General features: G+C 38.5%; 2 protein-coding genes across 18 annotated transcripts in view; one reads left to right on the forward strand and one right to left on the reverse strand.

Moving 5' to 3' along the window:
• The window catches only part of ZNF438 (zinc finger protein 438), a 208,611-nt gene that overhangs the window by 131,134 nt on the left and 57,242 nt on the right, over positions 1-20,235 (reverse strand). For 7 of the 16 annotated variants that reach the window (XR_011168032.1, XR_011168031.1, XR_011168034.1 and 4 more), the window contains one exon: positions 13,806-13,912. The exons of 4 other annotated variants lie outside the window; for them this stretch is intronic. The gene's annotated coding sequence lies outside the window, so the exon portion shown is untranslated. Of the gene's footprint in view, positions 1-965; positions 1,056-13,805; positions 13,913-15,553; positions 15,745-15,789; positions 15,922-20,235 lie in introns of those variants that run through there. 5 more of the 16 variants (XR_011168033.1, XM_069086441.1, XM_069086433.1 and 2 more) reach the window with 3 other exon arrangements.
• ZEB1 (zinc finger E-box binding homeobox 1) overlaps positions 17,708-20,235 on the forward strand; it is a 552,334-nt gene continuing 549,806 nt past the window's right edge. For both annotated transcript variants that reach the window (XM_069086426.1, XM_069086431.1), the window contains exon 1: positions 17,708-17,711. The gene's annotated coding sequence lies outside the window, so the exon portion shown is untranslated. The remainder of the gene's footprint in view (positions 17,712-20,235) is intronic.

The following is a 20,235-nucleotide window of genomic DNA, read 5'->3' on the forward strand; positions in this document are numbered from 1 at the left end:
AAACTGGAAAAATTCAAGGAACTGACAGGTCCTGAAAATATCTGAGAAGCTATATTAGAGATAAACTTTGTAAACATAAATAAGATATGCTACAATTATAATCTATGTGGTTATGCCATAGTAAGGGTAATGGTGTGTGTCAAGGGAGTGTAGCAGCAAGCACCCCAGCATCCCCAAGGTGGCTGCCAACACAGGTTCTTAGATCTGCTTTTCTAAAGGAAAGCAACTCAAAATAGGTTAACAATTTTGTTAAATTAAAATTACTTTAATCAATCAAACATATATCGTTTACCTAGTTCAGGGGAAAAAGGTCAGCACCCCAAACTTCAAAGTATACAGACAGAAGTGACAAGACATAGAAACATTTCAGCAGACAGCCTTCCAAACTGTCCAACCATTACATACACCCATACCTAATCACCAGAGAGGGAAGCATCAACATCTGGGTTTTCAAAGCCGGGGGGCTCTCAATGGCTGCCTAGGGTCTCATCTGGTCAAATCCCACAACACTTCTCAAAGTGAGCCCCAAAGCAAAGCCTCACATCAGGATTATATAGCCTTCTCCAGGCTGAGAAAATGTAACAACCCTCTTGACCCTGCCCAATCACAAAGTATCTCTTGAAAAACAAGCCTCCCACCACAGGCTCCAGGTGCACTTAATAAGCCTAGGGGCAGGGAAGATCTTTAAAATTTAGATTCCCATCACAGGGAGTCATGTGAATGTAAAGGTAAATTCAATTCATCAACATTTCAAGTATGGGCAATGGAGGTCGGACAGGAGAAGGAGGTCTGGGTTGGAGTTGAATTATAACTACCCTCAATGTAGGATGTGTAAGGGGAGAGGTTTATAGCTTGCATAACTTCAGGGGGTCACTGAGGAGAAGGGAAAGTGGAAGAGCTGGGGAAATAATTGAGAGGGTAGGATATAAATTATCTTCTTACTCTCTGATTGGTAGATCACATACCTCTAGGGATCTACTTTGGAGATGAGATGTCTGGCATAGGCTGGGTGTTCATTTCAACTATGATCTGTCGTGTTAGGTGGCACAAGTGGCCTGAAATAGAAGGCAAATAATGAAAAAGGAAATACCAAAGACATCTCAGATTGATGGCATGTGTCTGGGAGACAGGCTAGATAAAAATAATACCCAAGGTGTACGCCACATTGAACTACTGATCTGGTGAAGTTCAATAGCAAAAGAAATCACACAGTAGAGCATATCTATCTCTGTCTATCTCAATTTGGACAGCTGGGTGAAGAGGAAGGAAAAAGAACCCCAAGGAATATATGTATAATCTAACAAGACTGTTTATATTTTATCCAGAGATGAACAAGAGGACACTACTATTAATTCTATCATCTGATCTTAAGTTGTAGGATATTTTTACTGAAGTTCCTTCTAACTTTGGGGTGACCAATAAGTGGCAATTAAGTATCCCCGATAGCAAGGTCTGCTTTTGGCTTCTCTGCACACTCATGCAAAACTGGGACTGGCACACAGCAAGGCCTTAATGGATCCTTGTTGTTCTCATGTACACACCAAGTCAGGATAAGGGGTAACTCAAGCAGTTTTAGAGGTAGGAGTCTTAGAAACCATTTGGTCTAAATTCACATTTGGTAAATGAGTAAAATGAGACTTTACAAAGTCAAGTGGCTTGACCAAGATCATAGTGCTACTTCAAGGCAAAGGAGGAGTAAAACCTAAACCAGTTAAGTGGGGATCAGAGACCTTTCTTCTTCCTCACCAACCTCAACAACAACAACATATGAATCCTCCAAAATGACACCACCTTTAAGGGAATCCTTTATATAAGAGTCTTCAGTCTGGCTTTTAGAAGCAAAAGCAGTATTTGAAAAGTAATGCTGGCCAGGTGGCATTAGAGAAATTCTGGAGTCCATCCATTTCTTGATCTCCTCTATTTTCCTTTAGGCAAAGTATAACTAGGTGAAAGGAAACTAGTTTTCTAAAAGCAGTAAAGAGATATAGTACTTATCATGCAACTTTCTTAGGCAGCTATAGGAACTGATCTCAAAGAAAAACAGGAACCTCCACCCAATATTAACAGGGGGAGTTGATCTAGTTTTTTTAAAAGTACAAGTGGGACAAAAACATATCATTTGGAAAAAAGCAGGAGGCTCATAAAAACTGATTATTGGGAGCTAATAAAGAAAAAGGTTTGAAGTTGTAGCTAATTACATTCAACTAGATAACTCTGTAACAGCTGTAGGATGCCTCTGTTTTCATTGGGCATTTGGCAGGAAGTTGCTAAGTGCTATTTAATGGCAGTTAAGCAAGCTAGCCTGCCTATAAGAGAAAAGTAAGGAAGACTGCAATAAACCCTTGTTCAAGGGCCCCTAACAGGCAAACAGCTAAGGTCAACACCAAGCTAGTCCCAGCAGTCAGCCACCAAAGCTACCAACAAGAATAAAAAAGGACTGAGGATCAAGAGACTTTCAGCTGCTTTAGGACAAAGTGGTTGTGGTCCAAGGAACCAAATCAAGGCTGTAGGGGGTTACAAGATACATTTGAGACAAAATATTATTGTTCCATAACTTGCAATTTCTTGTGTGTGATTCACCCTACCCAGAATCCTTGTTTCTTCTATCATCACCGGCTAAGCCTTAATGCTAACTTAAGTCTATAGGTCTGGATTCATTTTGGGCTCTTCCTTGAAACTAAGAATCAAGAGATTCATGCTCAGATTGCTTACTGTTTTAAAAGCCTGCACTTGAATGATTGTTGGTATCAAGCAACACCCAAAGAGTTCCAGGTTGGGGAGCTCTCATGAATCTGTGCCACTACTTACCTCAGAATTAAGTGATCCTAGTTCCTGGCCAATCTAGTCCATATTCCTCCATCTAACATTCCCTGATAATTCCATGTGATCCATCTGTGGTGATTATGGCACTAGATTCCTTTTCTTGTGTTCAGGTCTAAGTACCGTGTTTTAAGGAAGACATTCATGAAAAGGAGAGTATCCAGAACTGAGACGCTAAAAGGCACTTGATATCTGACCAGCTAAAGAAACAGAAGATGTTTAGCCTGGAAAGGAGAGGACTTTTTGAATTCCAAGCTATCACAGAAAAGGAGAATATCTTATTTTGCTTGGTCTCAGGGGACAGAAATAGAAGCAATAGTCAGAAGATACAAAAAAACTCAATGAAAATGGGCCCAGGATCAAGATCCCCACGTTTAGGGCAGACATGGCTTCTCACACTGTAGTTCATAGTTACCAACAATGATCTTTCCAGTAAGATGCACAGCTATCTGCCCTGTTGCTGTATGTACTTTAAGAAGCACAAGGCCTTTCCTTTTTAGCCTTATGGACCAATCCTCCTAAGTGTTTTCTCTCCAAATAGAAGTTCCTTAAGAAGAGAAATTCAGTTTTTCCATTTGTATCCCCAGTACCTGGCACAGTGCTTGGCACACAGCAAGCATTCATTCAACTAGATTTACACTTTCCTAAAAATTAAAGTTATCTGAAAGTACAATGATATGCCTTGTGAAATACTGAGTTTCCCTTTGCTAGACATTTTCAAGCAAATTTCAGACGATCACTTTGGGGAACATTGTTGAAGAGATTCTCGGGCAAGATGGCTTCTTCTAAGAATCTTCTAAGATTCCTCTGTGATTTTGGCTTTTATTTTACTTGCCTTTTCTAGTCATAGAGTAAAATAACATATTTGGACATATATCTTATTCAAGGAAGAAATAGAAGACAAATTTGATACTCTATACCTCATTCTATGGGATTAATGACTTCAATGATCCAAATGAAAAAAGACACTAAAAGGCAGTTTGAACTCAGAACAAATTCAATGACCAATACTGGTTCCTGAAAACAGTTGTTGCATGTTACATATACCAAGAGCATGTGTTTGCTTGGTTTTGTTTATTTTTCTATGTCACCATGGAAGTTTCTTTGGAGTAAGTGGTATACTAAAAAAATGATTACAATGTAAAAATCAAAAGGCAGAGATGAACTTTTTTCTTTTAAAGAACAAAGGATAACAGATCAAAATCCTAAAAGAACTAAAGGAAGGCTTCCAGGGTGCTGGTAGATTCTGTAATAGACTGAAGATAGGACATGGTCAAAAATGACACAGCAAGAGAATAAAAAGGGTGGACTGTAATCTGTACCAGTCAAATGTGTTTCCATCACAGATCTCTGAAGTATTAAAACAAGGAAAAATTGAAGAACCATTTTATGATTCTCAGTCAAACCATAATTTATATCTCTCATCTTATGATTGCTATACCTCAAAATTTTAAAGGCATATTCAGAGACATAATTAATGATAGCTTTACCAAGATATTCAGAAGTAAAAATATAATGTCTGAAGTTGGAGCTAGGCTGGGAAACTTTCTTAGAGAAGGCAAATCTTCTAAAAATGTTTTTATTTTAGAGCTACAGAAAAAAACCAGTGCCTAACAGAAATTTTAATAAAGCTGATTTCTGATAAACCACAATACAAGGTACCACCAAAAATGTGTTATCCCAAATTAATATATGTAAACATTAGGTCAATTCAAATGAAATCCTAAAAATGTATTTTACTTTAGTGACCAGATACACAACTTCTAATTTTATTTCCCTTACTGGTTACATTTTTTTTTTTTTACCGTGTTATGGTCTATAAATAATTTATGTAATAGTTCTGGCTTTTTGCATTTGTTTATTAATTCTTCATACCCTAACAAGGAATTAGTTGGTTTTTTTTAAAGGTGCTATGGTGCTGAAAATTAAATATATTCAAGATTTCCATTCAATGATCAATCATTTAAAGGTTTTCATCCCTCACTTTTCTAACATTTTTTTAGATCCATAATTTATTTCTTGCTAATCTTCATTAGATTTACCCAAGTCTAAGAGAAGTACAATGAAATAACAATTATTTTTCACTTTCAAAATATTTGTAGTTCAATTATTTATTTTTTTTCTTTTTAGTACTTATATGTTAATGCAATTTGGTGTACATATACTTAATATTTATAGTCAACTGGTCCTTTTATCTGCTTTGTTGATCTACCTCACAGAGGTGAGAACACTAATACTAGAAATACCTGTTCCAATACTGAATAAAGTCCTATTTGAAATGTTAATTGAGTATTTAATATGGCTTGAAGTTTAGAATGTTGCTGGAAAGGACAGAGGACTCAGAAAGCATATATCCAAAGTCACAAAGACAAGACACAGATACTTTAGAAGGATACAAATAAAATCTCTTTCCACCTTCCTCACTTGACAATCTTTCCCAAGTATACAAGATCAATCCATGCCTCCTAATATAAACCCTCACCTTTGCATTTCAGTTTAGACTAGTGCTAAAACCTCATTTTACTTAACTTTAAGGAAATGGTCTGCTAAATAAAGTCAAGAAAAGTACTGGAGATACCATATGATTAAATATCACAAGAAGACTCTTTTTACCTATTTTTCCCTAAAAAAAAAAATTTACACATATAAACATTATCAATGAAAAAGTCCTTCTAAATTATAGATATCACTTTTTGTTTGTTTCAGAGGCATAGGGTTAAGTGACTTGCCCAGGGTTACAGAGCTTTTAAATATCTGATGCCCAGAATACCTTTCCAATAAATTTGGTTTATGATAGGCAAATGTTGCATGTGAGCTGTCTCATTTTTCTGGTGTGATTATACTGACTTACCAAAAAATGACCATTTAGCAAGCATTTGCTACTCAATAATAGAGAAAGCAAACATTAGAACACAATCACCTCTTTTACCTCCAATGTCTTCCAAACCTCCAGTAAAATAACATTACATTGTCTATAATTCTTTTAAGCAAAATGTAGCTTCCTTGTTAGTCTTTCACTGTTATATTTTCTGAAATCATGAGCACTCCAGCTTTTTAAAAAAATTTTTCCTATTTATTTAAATTAAATTTTATATTTATTTTTTGTTTATATCATTCATTTCCACAAGATTTTGGGTTACAAATTTTCTCCCCATCTTTCCCCTATCTACCACCCCAAAACAGCGATCCTACTGAATAACCCCCTCCCCCAATCTGCTCTCTCCTACATCCTCCCCCATATACTCTCCGACTTTACAGTAGGGCAAGATAGATCTCTATGCCCCAGTGGCTATATATCTTATTTCTCAGTTGCATGAAAAAATATATATACATTTTTTTCTAAACATTTGATTTTAAAACTTTGAATTCCAGATTCTTTCCCTCCCTCCCTCCCTCCTCACCCACCATTACTGGGAAGATAAGCAATTGAATATAGGTTGTACATGTGTAGTTATGTAAAACCTTTCCATAGTGGATATATTGTGAAAGACTGACTATATTTCCCTTCATCCTATCCCCCCCCCCACTTGTTCTATTCTCTACTTTGATCCTGTCCCTTTTCAAAAGTGGGTGCTTCCAACTTCCCTCCCCCACAACCTGCCCTCCCCTCAATCATCTCCCCTCTCATCCCCTTCCCCCCCCCCACTCTTCTGTAGGGTGAATACCCTATTTGGTGTGTTTGTCATTCCTTCCCTAAGCCAAATTCAATGAGAGTAAGGTTGACTCATTCCCTTTTGCCTTCCTGTTCTTCCCCTCTATTGTAACAGTTTTCCCTTGCCTCTTCTATATGAAATAATTTATCCCATTCTGTCTCTCCCCATTTCCTCTCATTATATTCCTCTCTCACCTCTCAATTTCACCTTTTAAATATCATCCCTTCCTATTAAATTGGTCCTGTGCCCTCTGTCTATGTCACATTCACATATGTATTCATATGTGAATTCATATCATATACACTCCTATATATAATATAGACATATACCCTCCTATATAGACATATACATGTATGTATACAAATATATATATATATATATATATATATATATAGACACACACATTTATATTCCTTTCAATTATTCTCATACTGAGAAAAGTTTCGTAAGTTACAATTATCGTTTTTTCCATGTAGGAATGTAAATAGTTCAACTTTGATAAGTTCTTTATGATTTCTTTTCCCTGTTTACCTTTTCATGCTTCTCTTGCTTCTTGTATCTGAATGTCAAATTTTCTATTCAACTCTGGTTTTTCCATTATGAATGTTTTAAAGTCCTCTATTCCACTGAATGACTATATTTTCCCCTGAAAGATGATACTCAGTTTTGCTGGGTAGGTGATTCTTGGTTTTAGTTCCAGCTCCTTTGACCTCTGGAATATCACAGTCCAAGCCCTTTAATCCCTTAGGGTAGAAGCTGCCAGATCCTGGGTTATCCTGATTGTGTTTCCAAAATATTCAAATGGTTAAACTGAAAAGTTTCTGTACAAACAAAGCCAATGTAACCAAGATTAAGAGGGAAGTGGGAAATTGGGAAAGAATCTTTACAACCTATGTCTCTGACAAAGGACTCATTTCTAAAATATACAGAGAATTGAGTCAAATTTATAAGAATACAAGTCATTCCCCAATTGATAAATGGTCAAAGGATATGAACAGGAAGTTTTCAGAGAAAGAAATTAAAGCTATCTATAAGCACATGAAGAAATGCTCTAATTCACTATTGATTAGAGAAACGCAAATCAAAACAACTCTGAGGTACCACATCTCACCAGTCAGATTGGCTAAGATGACAAAACAGGAAAATGACAAATGCTGGAGAGGATGTGGGCAAATTGGAACACTAATGCATTGCTGGTGGAGTTGTGAACTGATCTAGCCTTTCTGGAGAGCAATCTGGAATTATGCCCAAAGGGCTATAAATACTTTCATACCCTTTGATCCAGCAATACCACTCCTAGGATAATATCCCAAAGAGATCATAGAAATGAGAGAAAGACCCATATGTACAAAAATGTTTATAGCAGCTCTTTTTGTGGTAGCAAAGAATTGGAAATTAAGGCGGTGCCCATCAATTGGGGAATGGCTGAATAAGTTGTGGTATATGCATGTTATGGAATACTATTGTGCTATAAGAAACGAGGAGCTGACGGTCTTCATATTTACCTGGAGAAGCTTAAAAGAACTGATGCTGAGTGAGAAGAGTAGAACCAGGAGAAATTTGTCCACAATTACAGACACAACATATGTGTGATGACCAACTTTGATAGACTGGACTCTTCTCAGCAATGCAGTGATATAAGTCAATCCCAAAAGACTCATGATGGAGAGAAATATGTGCATCCAGAGAAAGAACTAAAAAGAACTAAGTTTTTATCCAGGTGGAAGCAAAATACCTGATCTTTTTCCTTCTCTTATTTGGTTTTATGTCCTCTTTACCATTTTTCATTCCAGCTAGTACAATCTGTCCTTATAACCTGACTAATGTATAATGTGAAAGTATTTACAGATCCTGTACTTATAGAGCAAGAGTGTTGGGGGGGGGGGGAGAGGGAGGAAAGGGAACAAAATGTGAAACTCAAGGAATTGTGGAATTGAATCCTGTAAAATAAAAGGAAACAAATTAATAATAATAAAAAAAAGAAATTAAAAAAATATTCAAATGGTTTCTTCCTGCCTGCTTGTAATATTTTCTCCTTGATCTGGGAATTCCAGAACCTGGCTATAATATTCCTAGGAGTTTTCTTTTGGGGATCTTTTTCAGGAGGTGATCAGTGGATTCTTTCAACCTCTATTTTACCCTCTGGTTCTACAACATCAGGGCAATTTTCCTTGAGAATTTCTTGAAGGATGATTTCTTTTTTGATCATGGCTTTCAGGTAGTCCAATAATTTTTAAATTATCTCTCCTGGATCTATTTTCCAGGTCAGTGGTTTTCCCAATGATATATTTCACATTGCCTTCTATTTTTTCATTTGTTTGGATCTCTTTAATAGTATCTTGATTTCTCATAAAGTCACTAGCTTCCATTTGCTCCAATCTAATTCTGAAGGAATGATTCTCTTCAGTGAGCTTTTGAGATTTTTTTCCATCTGGCAAATTTGACTCTTTAAGGCATTCTTCTTCTCATTAGCTTTTTGAGCCTCTTTTGCCATTTGAGTTAGTCTATTTTTTAAGGTGTTATTTTCTTCAGTTAGGTTGTTGACTCTCATTTCATGATTTTCTTGCATCATTCTCATTTCTCTTCCCAATTTTTCCTCCACTTCTCTTATTTGGTTTTCAAAATCCTTCTTAAGCTCCTCTATGGCCTGTAACAAATTCATATTATTCTTGGAAGCTTTTGGTGCAGAAGTTCTGACTTCGTTGTCTTACTCCTCCTCCATGCCTTGATCCTTTCTGTCCCCAAAAAAGGAATCCAAAGTCAGACTGCTGTGTTTGCTTTCCTTCCTTTGCTGGCTCACATTGCCACTCAATTATTTGACTCTTGAGCTTTTTGCCACAGTAGAACTCTGCTTTCAGAGAGGAGAGCTTTGTCCCAAATTGCTGGGGTTTTCTCAGCTGCCAGAGCTATTAGATGGATGCCCTATCAGAAGCCTCCACTGGCTCTGACTGGTCACGCACCCCAGGACCTCCACCCAGGACAGGGATCTAGATCCAAGCAGGTTAAAGCAAGAGTGATTACCCCTTAGACTGATTGCTTGGTCCCCCTACAATCTGCAGGCCAGGAGCTCTGAAGAGGCCATGCAGCAGCAGCCACTGTGCCTCAGCCGCTTCTCGCCCTGGGGACAGAAGCCGGACCGCACTCCCAAACTCCTTGTTCCCAAAGTCCACTTACCTCTCACTTTGTCTTTGGCATTTATGGGTTGATAATTCTGGAAACCGCCACAGCTGCTGGCAGTCCACTCTCCAGAAGTCCCCTAGCTGTGGCTTGTCGGGCCACCCTGAGACTAAAACCTCGGAATCAGGCAGAGCTTGGCTAGGCTCCCAGCATGCTGCGCTGGCTCCTTCCTGCCAGCTGTCTTCAGCAGGAGGTTAGTTTCTCTCTGTCATTTTGTGGGTTCTGTAGCTCTAAAGTTTGTTTAGAGTCATTTTTTACATGTATTGGAGGAGGAAGCGGGAGCCCTGTAGAAGTCCTGTTTCTACCACCCCAGATTTTTTTATAATTAGTTGCTATATAATAAATTCTACTCCAAATTTAGTTAATTAGCATTCAAAGTCATAACTTAAGAGGTTCTTTCCCATTCCATCAAATCAGAAAATATTTTTATTGGATAATTTGCATTTTTAAAAAAAATAAGTGGGCAGTAGATAAGTACAACTTATTTTGATTAGAAAAATCTGAATCCATTGTCCTCCCTTCCTCCTATATCCCCTTTCAAGTGTGAACCAAAATCTTCCCTCCATCTTTTTTTTTCTTAAATTTTTGTGATCAGCTTTATTTAATTGCGATTTGCTTTCTCTGAAACAATTCCTTACTAAACTAATCTACCTTTGGACTCAGATTCTCCCCTTCCAAGCTCCAGCCTCATCCCTGGATCACTATTACTATAATCTTTCTTATACTTACTTTGTCAAGCCCAATTAAAAGCATGGTTCACATTCACCACAACCACAACCACCAAACACACACACATACCCCTCTCACTTCTTTATCTGACTTTCAACTGGCAGCTCAATTTCAAGAAATTCTAAGTTCTTGTCTCCCCTTCTTTTTCTAGGGTATTTTTAGCATTGTGGTTAAGCTAGATTGGAGTTGGGAGAAAGCTGAATGCAAGGGTATCAACCTGGAAGCTATGCTCAAAGGAATATAAAAGGAAAGGGGGCAAAAGAACAGAGGCGGGGGAAATAAGGTATACAGGAGTTAAACTTTATTTCAAGTGAGTGAAATGGGTAATCACCACTACCATCACCCACAATAACTGAGAAGCTAGGAAAGGACAAGGATTCTGAGAGAAACAAACTGTCTAACGGTTAGAAGAAGAGAAAAACACAGGGAAATGATTTACACATTCTTACACCCAATATAACTGTAGGAATGTTTCATTTGCCAGGTCTTATCAAATACAACAGATTACAAAGCAGTGCTATTTCCAGATAACCGACATACCATTTTATTTTAGACTTTCTTGAGGGAGTTCTTTCTAAAATGTATTGCATTAGGGCATGCCTTATTAAACAGAGTACACTGAACATAATTTAACTTTGTCTTGATGATCCAGGGCATCACCATGAACAGTAATAATTGTACTATGCTGTAATAAAGTGGTGACTTCAGGGACTATTGAGATGTGGAAGATTATCTGCCCCTAAACTAAAGTCCCTTCAACAGCTTAATTTTACACAAAATTTTAAGCCACTGGAGTCTCACTTGAGAGTGGCTCCATGTTACCAGGGAATAAATGCATGGAGTATGTAACAGCAATTTTTCACATCCCTCAAAATCTTTCTCTATGAACTCGTAGCTTTGTGGCTATGTTCCAGGTGACTGAGGTTATGATAGGCCTGGCCTCCAGCTAAGCAGAAGCATAACTACACAGAAAGGACTATGACATAGTAGATAAACAAAGAGCGAGCCTGGGAGTTCAGAGGATGGAAGTTCAAGCTTCTGACACATCGTGGCTGTATGATCCTGGGCATGTCTCTTCACTTCTTAGTGTCCTACTTGTCTCTAGACTGAAGTACAGGCACTTTCTGATCTGCACTAGAAGAGGGAGTTTCCTCACTTGATTCTTTATGTCAATAAAATCCTAGCTTTAGACCAAAATCAAATCACAGATTTAGATGATAAACAGACACGTACTCCAAATATGCCAAGAGATGAATCAGATTTGGGGGAGTTGCTAAGTGTACTCTGCTCCTTCACACCTAAAATTATCTATCTTACGTTCACAACTTGCCTTTGTTCGGCCAGTTTTCACTCCTTGTTGGCCCTTTCGCCGTCCTTAGACCTGGTTTTATTTTTGTATGGTAATGACCAGATCATGCTTTATAAACAACTGTCCCATACTGATAGCATGGACCTCCCTCCAAGCAGCTGGCTACATATGCATTTGGAGCCTGTTCGATCATGGAGGTCATTTTCCTGGGAGTTCTCAGCCACCATTTTCCTGAGGGGCTAGTTACTTAGCAAACATCTAATCCCTGGGGAATGTTCATGGAAGCCCTTATTTGCCACCTTTTTCCCATCCTTAAGAATTCACTCTGCAGAGCCACAAGTTCCCTGGAAGACAAGGACTCCCACATTCTGCATCTGACTGTCCAGGCTCCACGTCTCCTGTCTGGCTACAGCTGTTCATCATTTATTTCAATCCCATTGTTGAATTGCCTCCTGTCTCCTACAGCTCTCTTTTGCCAGCTGCCCTTACCAAATATCCTAAAGATATTTATTTGTTTGTAACTTAAGGGCCCATAAGGATTAATTTATCGACTCAAACCTCTCTGTGTTTTAGTAAGAAATGACCTTAAGGACCACTTTCAGTATCCCTACACACCAAGCTGCTACTAAAAAGTCCCAGAACCTTCAGTCCCTGGACTGGAGCCAAGGCCCCTCACAATAGCTTCAGGGGAGGCAGCAGGATGCAGCTTGAAGAAGGGCTGAAAACCTGTGTTCAAATCCCATCTGTAACACTCTGGCTGTGGAGCTTTGGGAAAATCATTTCATTTTTCTAAACCAGTAGGTTCCTTTATAAATCAGAGATTATTCTTTTGGTGTTACCTTTAAAGTGATACTGAGATGAGAACCCTTACTATCATTATATGTTTTTTCACCCAGTTTCTGACTAAGGTAGAATGTTCTTCTATCCATGCTGCAGAACTAGACGGTTTCCAGGAGGGAAACAACCAGGTTTCCTGGTGCCTACACTCATAAAACTGTATCATAAGAGCCAAGCTTTCTAGGTCTAATGCAAAGTCCCCTTAAGTGAACTGCAAAATGTGACAGCCCAAAGTAAAAAAAATTAATTTCAAGGTTAGGAATTTCAGATTGTCAAAAATGGTTTATTTCTACAGAATAACAAAGCCCAATTTTTACTTGAAGAATTTTGGTGTTTACCAAGACATTCTAGCATCTGGAAGAACAGTCCTAATAATGCATGTTTTCAGGGCTCTCCTGAAGAGCATGTTTTTTACAGACACACTCCCATAATGATATATCAATTTACCAAAATTCATATAAGCCCCAAATCCTAACTAACCAGTTTAAAGACCCAATGGTGTTGCTCTTACTGTGACCAGAAACAGGAGTGACAAGACCACTGAAAAAAAGCATTTCACTCATTACTCAATTCAAAGAAACACTCATTTCTAATTCAATATATACCCATTCTTTTCCCACTTTAGTAATGGCGAAGTTTCAAAAAAATTCTTTTTAGTGACGAAAAATTTTAGGACACCAACTAAGTCCAAAACAGATTTCAGAAGCCTGAGACTTCTTAGTGGCCATGGCTTCCTCAGCTATGAAATGAGCTTTCCTGGAAGGGCTCTAAGATCTCTTCTACCTTCATCTATGACACTATGAATTCCTACCTTACTGCACACACCACTAAAGGAAAATAGATCTAATTTTCCCAAAAGCATTAACCTCAGTGCAACAGTGACCAGTGGACACAAGGAGCCTTAGTTCAAATACTATCTTAATTACTAACCAAACTTAGTTAGTTAACTAACTTAGCAAACTACTTAAGCTCTGGTTTTTAAATGTCCTAAGTCTTACCTACAAAGTTAGAGGACAAATGGCATTTGTTTGGGTAGGGGTTCCCATGATCCTAACCTCAAAATCACAGATCTCTGACATTCATTACAGCCACTCAAACATAAAACTGAATATTTAAGCAAAGTAAATATTCAACAAATGGGTACTGAATAAAAGAACTTGATTATGCTTGTTTTAAAAGTGATATCTTATATAAATCATCTCATTTATCTCAAAACAATCCTATGAGTGAGCTGACAAATGTGGCAGGCAGGTAAGGTTCTGAGAAGTAAATCAACTTACCTGTATCAATAAGTGGGCTGGTGACTGTGCTGCAGCTTGTATCCAAGCCTCCAGACTCCTAAACCCAGTGCAGTCAACACCTCATGGGCCAGATTCCTTAGAGCACCCTTACATAAAAGCAATAATAGTAATAATTAACAACTATTTAGTAGCAGAAGTCTTTTTTTTTTTAAGTAATTGGGGTTAAGTAACTTGCTCAAGGTTACAAAGCCAGTTATTTCTGGGTGTGGTGCTAAGTATCTGAGCCCGGATTCGATCCCCCAGGTTATCCCGACTCTGGGGCTGGTGCTCTTACTCGCTGTGCTACCTGGCCGCCCTAATCACATGGTTAGTAATTGTGTCAAGTGTCTGAGGCCAGATTTGAACTCAGTCCCTCCTGACTCCAGGGCTGGTGCTCTATTCACTGCACCACCTAGCCACCCCCATAAGTTTTATGAAGTGCTTTCACACACAGCATTTCATTTGAGTGCCCCAACAACCTTTCGAGTTTGATGTTGTCACTATCCCTATTTCACAGATAAGAACAAGATTCAGAGAGGTTAACTGACTTGTCCAGGGTCACAAAGCTACTAAATGTGTAAGGAAGGACTCAAACTTAGATTTTTGTGACTCCAAGGCAACATTCTATCAAGAGACATTTAAATAGGAAGTCTTCCCTTTCTTATTTGATCATTTAGAGAATCAGTTTGACTCCATCACCACTACTGGAAAAACTCAAAAGGACAGGAAATAAATATTTTCATCTTCATATACACAAGGCAAATTAGTAGTGATTTATGTGGCCTATATGTATTATTTCAACCTGAGTTATAATATGGTCAATGGCTTCAAAATTGGTTGATGATGGTCTGTTGAGAACACTATGGAAGTATTCAGCCAGGATCATGTCCTTATCATTAATCAATGTGATTCCTGGATCAGCATTGAGTAGCTGAGCTGTGCCAGAGGTTGCTGGTCCATAAACAGTCTTCAGGGCATCACAGAAGTGCTTTGAATTGTTCTTATCAACATAAAACTCAATGTCATATGCCTTCTTATTGAGCCAAGAATCCTGGCTCAATAATCTAAGTTTTTTTTACTTTTGACAGAATTAAATACTGTCTTTTTATAGATGGATGAACTGTCCTGCTAGTGTAGCAGCTACTAAATTTCCCCATCGAGGGGCGGCCAGGTAGCACAGCGAGTAAGAGCACCAGCTCCAGAGTCAGGATGACCTGGGGATTGGATCCGGGCTCAGATATTTAGCACCACACCCAGAAATAACTGGCCGTGTAACCTTGAGCAAGTTACTTAACCCCAATTGCTTGATAAAATAAATAAATAAATTTCCCCATCATTTTCAACAAACCAATCTCGATGCCTGCAAGTGTTCTGGACCAGAGGAGTAAATGCAATGTTGCATACCAAGTCTCTGAAAGATGCCCACTCCTTTTCTGCTCCACTGTTAACTGTGTTCTGACTCAGCTTTCCCTCCAGGTCAGCAATACAGTGTTTACACAAGGAGAAGCTCTCTAATCTGTTCATATTGAGTCTCCTGACAGTCTTCTTAACTTGAGGCCTCAGCTTCCATTGAATACAAAAGTTTAGCTTAGAGAAGATAAGTCTAAGATCAGTCCAGCACTCTGAGCCAAACATCAGCCTCACCACTCTCACGTCCTGCCTGTCTCCTCCCCTTACAATGACATAGTCTAAGGTCTAGAGCCATCGTGGTTAATTCATTGTTGTATGCCTATGAAACCTGGACAGTATACTAGTGCCATGCCAGAAAACTGAACTGCTTTCATTTGAATTGTCTTTGAAAGATTCTGAAGAATACCTGGCAAGATAAGATACCGAACACTGAGGTCCTTTCTCCAGCTGAACTGCCAAGCATTCAAATTCTACTGCAGAGTGCAACTCTCCACTGGCGATGTAGCCCGAATGCCAAATGCCCAGTTATCTAAAAGACTATTTTACAGAGAATTCACATAAGGCAAGTACTCACACAAAGGTCTGAAGAAGTGGCACAAGGATACTCTCAAGGTTTCTCTGAAGAACTGTAGTACTGATTGTGAGACATGGGAGACACTGGCATAGAACCTCAAAGAAGGCACTATGCTTGATGATCAAAGCAGAACTGTGGTAGCACAAAGGAAAAGTGAGATGCGCAAATCTAGAGACATCTTCATCCCAAAGTTCAAACCTGTGGTGGAGCCTTCTGAGCTCATACTGGACTGATCAGCCACAGGCACACTCTATTCTGACCCAATATCAGAGAGTGAAGGGCTAACAACAACATGATGTATTATTACATAATACTGAGGTAAACAGTCTGGGGTCATTACACTTCCAATATTGGAAATAATTCTCAAAGAGTAAAAACTACTTAAATTGCATGTCTCAAATGATGGAAAGAATGAAGAACTAATGGAAGGGATCGGGGGTGATGCAGTGTGGCTAACACTAGCAATTGCCTGGCACTCTTTAACAGTGGTCAGCCTTGCAGTACTTACTTCCCTAACATCTGAAAGTGAGTTGGTAGATATTATTATATTTGGAAAATTGTGGAATTTTATAGCCAAAAGAGACTTAGTAATCACCTAGTCCAGTCCTCTAATTTTAATAAGAATAGCAGTATCTGACATGCATATAGGGCCTTACAGTTTACAAAATACACACATTTTCTCATGTGGTCTTCACAATCATCCCGTGAGGTAGATTTGATTACTATTCTTATCCCCACTTTGCAGATAAGGAAACCAAGGTCTCTTCTCTTTCCAAGTCCAGCAATCTTTCTACTACAACACACTGATTTCATTATGTATTTAGTGATTACCTAAAAATGAGTTAGACACTACACAAAGCCATATAAATATATATAAATTGTACAGTTGCTCTTTTAAAGCACTTTGCATTTTTCGTGGCATTTCAAAAATTTATTACAGTCTAAAGTACAAATTCACTGGGTACTAGAGTCAAAAGTCACATTTTTTAAAAAGCACCGTCTAGAACCACAGAATCTCATGGTTAAAAGAAGCCTCAGAGGCCATTTAGTCCAGCTGATATCTGAATAAGAATCCCTTTTACTGGGGTGGCTAGGTGGTGCAACAAATAGAGTACTGGCCCTGGAGTTAGGAGGACCTGAGTTCAAATCTGCTCTCAGATACTTAACACTTACTAGCCTGTAACCTTGGGCAAGTCACTTAACACCAATTGCCCTACCTTAGGCCTTCCAAAAAGCAAAAAAAAAAAAAAATCCCTTTTACAGTAATACCTGAAAACTGGTAAAGATTTTGCTAGAAGACCATGAGAAAGCTGACCAATAATTGCTCAGGAAGCCCAATCTAGATGTGGATAGTTCAAATTATTTGTAAATATTTCCTTACAAAGCTAGGTCTGGCCCTGGAATTTCAAAAATCAAGAGCATTTCTGTATGACAATAACAAAATCCAAGAATCAACAATATAAAGGGAAATCTCATTGCAAATAACTACAAAATAAATAAAATATTTCGATATCCACCTACCAGAGTATACAAAATATTTGTATAGTTTTAACTTCAAAGTATTCTTAAAAGAAAAAAAGGATAATTTAAATAGTTAGAGGAATTCAGTGCTCATGGTGAGGCTGAGACAAAATAATAAAAATGACAATATAATACCCAAAGTTAATTTAGGGTTTAAAAGCTAATCAAATTATCAAAAAGATACTTTACAGAAATAAATAACGAAACTCATTGGAAAAGTACTAGATCTATGATATCAAGAGAAATAAAAGAGATAGGGATGAAAAGGGAAATAGCACTTCCAGACTTTCAATTATATTATAAAGCAGAAGTCTTCAAAACCTTTTGGTATTCAGTAGGTAAAAGGGAATATCAGAATGGAACTCTCCACTTTCCATCTGTAGCTCTGCTGGTACATGGGGTATGGGGATGTAGCAGCAAGCACCCCAAGCACGTCCTCAGGGTTTGCTGCCCATACAGGTTCTTGGATCTGCTTTGATAAAGGAAAGCAACTCAAAATGGGTTAACAAGCTTACTTTAATCAGTCAGACATATATCGTTTACCTTGTTCAGGGGAAAAAGGTCAGCACCCCGAACTTCAAAGCATACAGGCAGAATTATCAAGACAGAAACAGATCAAGTAGACAGATTTCCAAACTGTCCAACCATTACATCCATACCCAGTCAACATCTGGGTTTCCACATCTGGGTTTTTCAAAGCCGGGGGACTTTCAACAACGGCTTCCCAGAATTCAGATCAAATCACAGAACACTTCTCAAACTGAGTCCGCAAAACAAAGCTACACATCAGGGCTTATATAGCTTTCTCCTGGCTCAGAGAATGTAACAACCTTATTGACCCACTGGCCAATCAAAAAGTATCTACTGAAAAACAAGCCTCCCACCCCAGGCTTCAGGTGCACTTTAGCCTAGAGGCAGGGAAGATCTTCCAAATTTGCATTCCCATTACAGGGGACCCCCCAAAAAATCAAAAGTCAGAGGTGTCTTGAGGAAAGAACAGGAAGTTTTATTAAATTCTCGAGAGAAGAGGGTATCCTTCCACCAGTATGAACCAGCAGAATGAGGCCTGTTATAGAAGACAGAACAAGAATTTATACCCTAATGCAGTCAAGGCCCCCCCCAACCCCCATCCCTTCTCCCATTGGCTGGGAGGCGGGCTTACAATCTGAGCTTGAAATCTCCTCCAATGATAAGGAACAAAGAAGCCTGCCACTATCGCCCAGTGGCTGGGAGTCGGTCAGGGAAACAGGGTATTGTTCAAGTCCTTATCTGGCAAATGCTAAAGTGAGGGAGGGGGAAGGTGGAAAGCAAGGCTGGAGGCCTAATGCTGATAATGGTGTGGCAAACAAGGGTAGAGGTTGAAAGACTCCAAAAGGCAGCTTAATGCTGATGTGGCAGTAGTAAAAAAAGGGGAAGGGGGAAGCCTAAACTCCAGCCTGCTCCCTCCCACAAGAAACCTTATGGGCTGAGAAGTTTTCACCTTTCCTATTCAGTGGGTTTTGATGGCACAGAACAAAGTACCTGGCCCAGGATAAGCTGATCACTCCAGATCTTATCACCAAGCTGCTTAACTCAGTCTTTCCCACTTCCCTCAGCCTCCTTTCCCCTCTGACTGGAGGGTAGAGCACTCAACTCCACCCAAAACCTTCCTTTATAGAGGGCAAAACCTGAACTTGCCAGCTCACTCCACTTTCCATCTTGCCTGGTTTTGACTCCCCAGAACAAGATGTTCCCAAGCCAGTTACCCCCTGGTGTCTTCCCTTTGTGCCACCCTCCTCCCCCAGCTTCCTTTTGTGTGTTGAATTTCCCCCATTTGAGGGCAGGGGCTATCTTTCTCTCATTTGTATCCCCAATGCTTGGCACAATGCCTGGTACATAGTAAGTGATTAATAAATGTTTACTGAATTGAAATTGAATCAATAATCCAGTGTTCAATAAAGCAAAAAACACAAGTTACTTCAGAAAAACTTCCTATTGGATTAAAATAGCTGTGAAAGCTGGAAAACAATCTGTCAAAAAAAGATTTAGTCCAATACTTTACATTAGGTTACCATGGGAAAGTCACAGAACCTACTTATCTGTAAAATGATGAAAAAATGAGACAAGAACATAAAAAGCTTTGCAACTTTAAAATTTTATATAAATGTCAGTTATTTCCTGGCTTAGTAGGTTTGGAGATGTAATAATTACAGAAGCCCCATATGCTCTGGTCTTCCTAGGTTCTCAAGGTAAATTGTATTAGAATCCATCAGCAAAATTAATGTGGCTATGCTGATTCCCAAGGAGCAAGGAAACTGACCCAAGTCATATTCAGAGTTACACCAGATTACTAAAAACTGGGTCAGAACTTTCCTTACATTCTAATCTATAGGACAATGCAGAGTGAGTAACAGATTGGCTACTGCCCCAGGTATAATACTAGAGGAATCTTTGTACAGGAGTCCCCATGTAGACCACTAATTATGCAATAAAAATTTTTCAAAGTTTAATTGAACAAAGATGATACACCAAATTTTTGAAAACCACTTCTTAACAGATGCACAGAATCCATTGATGAGAAAAGAAAGTTTAGATTCACCCTAGAGATAAGAGAGTAAAATATACTTTGTAGTACATGACCACTTCTTGACAATGAATACTAAGATATATGAAAATACTCCCAATTAAATTGGGAGTACATGAAGAAAAGTTATGGGTATTTTTAATATGCCTATATTTCTGGAATGCAAAAGAGAATATATATTTTAGCTAAGCTGACCTTCCCATCCTATCAACATTTCAAATATTTATAGAGGAGTAAATGTCCATTAGTATGAGCAAAAATTAAGGAAAAGTCTTATAGAACTGAGCTAAACATTGCTGATGGCACTAATTCTCAACAAGTTTGCAATTGTTCTACCAGGGTCAAAGTAGCTGAAAGTCAAA

The sequence above is a fragment of the Petaurus breviceps genome, unplaced genomic scaffold (genome assembly GCF_028583685.1).
Source record: "Petaurus breviceps papuanus isolate PSGF00001 unplaced genomic scaffold, PetGlider_PUasm1.0 178, whole genome shotgun sequence".
NCBI classification, from domain to species: domain Eukaryota; kingdom Metazoa; phylum Chordata; class Mammalia; order Diprotodontia; family Petauridae; genus Petaurus; species Petaurus breviceps.